Source organism: Fukomys damarensis, unplaced genomic scaffold (genome assembly GCF_012274545.1).
Source record: "Fukomys damarensis isolate Sample0158 unplaced genomic scaffold, DMR_v1.0_HiC HiC_scaffold_17, whole genome shotgun sequence".
Classification (NCBI taxonomy): Eukaryota; Metazoa; Chordata; class Mammalia; order Rodentia; family Bathyergidae; genus Fukomys; species Fukomys damarensis.
The window spans coordinates 23,719,313-23,725,127 of record NW_022900929.1 but is presented as its reverse complement, the minus strand read 5'-3'; positions in this window follow the sequence as shown (position 1 = coordinate 23,725,127).

Sequence of the window (5,815 nt, the reverse complement as noted above, 5' to 3'; positions counted from 1 at the left end):
AGTTGGTCCCGTGATGCACGTGCTTTGCACTGGGTGTGGCCAGAACCCTTTGACCTCACCTCTAGACCCATGGACTTGGGAGCTTCCTGAATAACACTAAGAGGGGACTTGAGGGTCTCACATCACAGAGCAGGTCATGTTTTCACCAGGGGCATGACGTGATTCCTCACTGGTGGGGTTGAGGTTTGCTTTGGTTCTTGTTTCATCCCAACATGTACAAGACGTTTGAAGCAGTGTGCACCTTTGATATGGTACTGCATTTCCAAAGCCACCAATCCATTTTGTGGATTTTACATGTTTGTGGCTTAATAATCATAGTAACAACAACAGTACCCTTCATTTTGCTTGCAAGGAAAAACATACCTAAGTCTTTTTTTTTTAATTGAAATAGTCACATTTTAGTACTACTCTAGTTCTCTAGTTAGGACGGACTTGTGCTTTTCTCCTGAGTAAAAAGTTAAATATTTAAAAGTCGCCTAGATGGTAAAGATCTAAGTTTCATTTTCCATGCTGATGGTGAGGAGCTCAGTCTTGTTTGAGTTGGCACAGAATGTTCTTTTTCCCCTCCATTACTCTCCTCTCTATTATAAAAATTAAAGCAGATCCCTCACTCCCAAGGGCCTAGACATTAGGTAAATGGCTCTAGGTCGAAGTGGCAGTTAGCGGCTCTACTTACCAGCACGCACATGGCAGTGTGGAAACAAAGAATGAGGATTTGGTTTTATAGTCATGAAAGGGTTTCTTTCTTTCTTTCTTTTTTTTTTTTGAAAAGGAGATAAAATCTTTTAAAAACAAAAAAACTTTTCCTTTTATTTTTGTGCAACCTACATCTTCAAAAGGCATCTAGTAGCTCTGTAGCATGATGAGGACAAGGCTTGTAAAATCTGAAGGAATGGAATTTGGATTTGCTGTTTATCAAAGACAATCAAAAGAATTTTTCTTAGAATATTTTGATCATCTAACTCAGTCCTTTTGCCCTCTAATCCTTGTTCATTTTTAAAAACTTGTACATTATCTGTTCCAGTCCTTTATTTTTTTTTAGTACTGGGGATTGAATTTAGGATCTTGTGCTTGAAAGGCAGGCGTGTTGCCACTGAGCTAAATCCCCAGCCCTCCAGTCCTTTCTTGTTACTTGTTTTTCTTGACAACTCTTTGCCTTAATAAGTCATTGTCATTAATGATGTCTGTGTTCTTGAGCGAGCTACAGCAGGAGGGCAGTTAAGACCTTGGATGTGACTGCATCCCTGTAGTCTGTCTGCTCTAAATTAAGAGTTCCCACAGTCCGAAATTTGTTGGCCTGGAACATTTTATCCCAGGCATTCTTGAATGGAAAACAATTGTGGGCTTTTATTGAGAATTGTTAAAATAATCACTGTAGTTACTTGATATGTTAGTATCCCACTTTTTCTTCTTAGTACATTTCAAGTGCACTGATCATACTTGTCTAACCAATTTTTGTTTCTTGTTCCTTTTGGTATGATACAATTTGCTTACAATGATGCATGATTAGCTTGTTATTTTAGCTTTTTCTTTAGAGACTTTGAAACCCTTATGAGACAAGATTCAGAAAGCCATTTGGCTTATTATTTAGAAATACCAGTATCCTTAGGACCATCAGATTAAGCTGCTACTGAATTAGTGAAGTCCCAGTGAAGTGGAGTTATAAAGATTCATAATTAGCAGAGTAACAGGCAAAAGACAAGTTAAAAGGAATCAGTTTCACTGGTTTGTTCAATCCAGCTCATTGCAGGTATTAATTGCCTTTGTTTTAATTACAGGGAATGGCTGGAATCTGTAGCCAAGGGAGAAATATTATTAGGCATGAGAATGTGCCAAAACTACCGGGACAGTATGACTTGTCCTGAGGCCAGGACGCACAGGTTAAAACCCAACATTCACTGTAGCAGGTAATTCTCACAGATCTTAAGGGAACATGGAGCTAAGCAGGTATATGAAGGAAGGTGGGGAACAGGGAGGCCACAGCACGCCAGTAAGTGTGGGGTACCTGTTACTGCTGGGCCTCATGTGCGTGCAGGCCCTTTCCACAGCTGTGCCTCCAGAGGGGTGGGTCCGCTGCACACAGGCTTGGCCACAGGCACCTTGGACTAGAGGGCCCATGAAAGGTCAGCAACTTAACTATTAAAATGGTTGTTTCAGATCATATTGATCTCTGTCCTTTTTCCTTTTGTCCTTTCACTGTATGACTTGAATCAGTTTTGATTCTATTTGTAAGTTTCTCGCATCATTAGGAACTTGCCATTTTGGTTGCATTTTCTTCGGCAGTGTGTAGGGATTCAGCATCCTGGTTTTTCAAACCTTCTGCAGGCACTGTGGGATTACGAGGGCCGGCGGATCCATTCCACTTACCTTGCTGCATGATGGTCAGTAGTTGATCTGTTATGGCATTCACTCCCTGATTAATTTCTGTGTTTGGAATATGTGCATATGTGCTTTACAGAATAAAACATCAGGATTTGCTGTGTCTTCTTTTCCACTGTCTGATGGATGGTTGGGTTTTTGTGTATTTCTGTTGGTTTTGTTTTGCAGTACTGGGAATTGAACCCAAAGCCTTCATGCTGTGTCACATCCCCAGCCTTTTTGTATTGTGAGACAGGGTCTCACTAAGTGACTAAGCTACCCAGGTTGGGCTTAGCACTTGGAATCCTACCTTAACCTCCCAGAGTGCTGGGATTATCGGCATGTGGTACCATGCCTTCTGTAAGGAAGAGCGTATGCAGTAAGAATTGACACCTCCTTTTGAAGTGTCACCTGTCCTTAGGGTGAAGCTTGGCAGTGTGTAAGGTTAAGGCAGCCTCACCAGGACACGGGTCTTCTCCCTGCAAGTACAGAACTACTTGTGGTTAATAAGACCAACAAATGCTCATGACCAGACCCACACCCTGCCAGAGGCATAAGTAGGAAGTGCACAGCAGGACAGGGAGCACTGAGTAGGCACAGTGATTTTTTTAAATTTTTTTGTACTAGTGATCGAACTAGGGTCCTTGTGCTTGCGAGGCAGGCACTGGAGCCACTGAGCTAAATCCCTGGTCCAATATGAACATCTCTTGAATTTTGGGGGGAGGTTCCGGGGATTGAACTCGGACCTTGCACTTGCAAGGTAGGTGGCGGCACCACTGAGCCAAATCCCTGGCCCTAGGCCCTGCATTTTAACGCACCTATGTTGTTTGTGGATCCCCAGGTGTCAGCTGCAGGCACCTACCCTGCTGCACTATCTCCAGAGTGCCTGTGTGCACTGGCCATCCTTTGCCCCAACACACAGGGCAGCCACCACAGCTTCTGCCGCTAAAGGGGGATCGTGTTTACAGATGCACATTCCTCCCTTTTCCAGTAGGTAGAGGTGCCTGTCCCTTCCCTCAGCCTGAGTAGGTGCCAGAAGCATGAGGTCAGTCTAAGGCCCAGGTACAGCAAGATGGGACCGCAATGGGCCCTTTGTTCCTCCTCCGGCTCCTCTTCCTCTCTTCCTTGGAATGCTGTGTGCTGGCCACACCCCCATTTGTACCCTTGTTTGTCTGTGGGTGCAAGTCTGTCTCTGTCACTGTGGAGAGTGGGAGCTTGCATTTCCCTCATGTATTACACAGCCTGTGTGAAATCTGACATGATGAGGCTTTCCTGTTAGAGGTTTCACTTTAAAACCATTTCCTTTTCCTGCTGGGCTTTCCCACAGACAGGCTAGAACTTGAAGAACTGAGGAATGAGTGCACTGTGTGGTGCGACAGGTGCATTGTGAGCTTAGTTGCTGCTTCAAAGATTGCCCATTTGTGGAGCCCACCTTCCCACCCCAAACTTCTTCCACTATGCTGGTGGATGATCTTGGAGAGATGAGAGTGGTTTGAAAATTGCAAGAATGGGTGGCAGTTAGTTGTACCACATGCAAAGGAAAGGGCAGGCTTGGTTTTGATTTTGATATTCAGCTTCTTTCCATTGAATGCTTTTGCTCATTCAGTAGTAAATATTTCCTGGGTTTCTCTTCTGTGCTGCTCAGGGTTGCAGGGGCTGGGGATATAGAAGTTCACAGACAAAATGCTCGTCTTCTTGGCCCTTACCTTCTAGGGAGGGTGGCTGCCCAGGAACACATAAGTAGTCTGATGACAGATGTGCTGAGAGGAAGATGACCATTGGTCAGTTGGGGAGGTCACAGGGTACACTGGGAGAGTTGCAGAGAGCTCAGATGGAGGTGTTGCATATGGTCCTGGTACTCAGGGCCCTGGCTCATTGGTGGATGGAAGGAGGGGGAGTCCTACCAGGGCTTGTCCCCCACCCCATGACAAGATCCCGCACACCACAGCAGTGGTGGCCCCGGAACGTGTGTGTGAGAGGCCAGGCAGGGAGCTGGTCTGTTACAGGTTCAAGAAGGACAGAAGTTCTCATCCCTGAAGCACAGCAGTGGTGGGTAGGAGCCTAGGCGCTAACTCCTCCAGGCCCATTGACATTGGGCAGCTAAAGGGGCATCATTTTTCTGTGCCTCTGGAAAACCAAGGCTAAGAGTACCCATTTGAATGAACAAGGATTAAACAGGTTAGTACCGGCATGTGGAACTGCCTGGCACTTACGTATTCAGTATGATGGTGGTGGTTAGTTCAGGTGTTCCAGGGGGTGCCTCTGACGTCTTTTAGGCAATTAGAGAGAACAGCACAGATTATCTCCCTCCATCTCCGGTTGTCACAGGAGTCATGGTGTCTTCATGCCTACGCCATGGTGTCTCAGTCACTCATTGAGTTTATGGGAAACCTCTGTGGAGGATGTTTATGAAGTGTGGTCGAAACATGATGACTTTACGTTTTAAAGAATTTATTACAGTAAGACAGCCGTGAATGCCTCTCAGAATCATCCCATTCCCTTCACACACATTTATCCCACTGTTCTTGCCACTTTCTGAAGCAGTTTTGGAAGTCCTCTTTTCGTGAGGATCTTTAGTTGCACTGTCTGGATGCCTCATTGTCCTGAACTGATTCAAAATGTTTCCCTTTCATAGTCAGTCTGACTTTGGGAAGAGCCAGAATCACATGGTGCCTGATCCAGTGAATATGGTGGATGAGGACGCACTTGTGTTTTTATGAGCCGGCCCTTCTGTCTGATTGTTCTTGGCAGCGGCATTCAGTGCATTTTTGATCGCACAAAGGAACACAAAAGAGGACTTCCAGACCTGTTTCAGAGAATAGTATGAATGCTGGTGTGTTCAAAGGGAAGGAGAGGACTCTGGGGGGATTCATGGCAATGCGTATTACATTGTAATTAAACATTTAGAGTACTTTTTTTTTCTTTTGAGACAGGGTGTTTCTATGTAGCCCAGGTTGGCCTTGAACATGTGATGATCCTCATGCCTCAGCCTCCCACGTGGTGGGATTACAGGCATGCGCCACCATGCCCAACTAGAGTACTTTTTTATCATATTTTGTACATTGCAACCAGTCCTTGAGTGGTTTCCCAGGCCTTGTCTTTGTAGAAACTGGATAACCCTCTTCTGATATCTATGCTGCTCCTGCCTGGCACACTGGGCCCTGCAATGGCTGCTGCCTGGCACATGGCACTGTCTTCCTCCCTGGGCCAGGATGCTGCCCTGCTCCAGCACTGCTGGGGGCCACTAGGGCTGGGCAGCTGCCATACCTTGGGCATCGGACACTTAGCACATTGAGTTTAATCTAATCAGTCCCAATCCCCCTCTCATTTTTGACAGGGTCTCACTATATGTAGTTGAGACTGACCTGGAACTCACTGTGTAGCCCAGGCTGGTCTTGAACTCACAGTGATCCTCCTGCCTCTGCCTCTCGAGTGCTGGGATTACAGGCGTGTACCA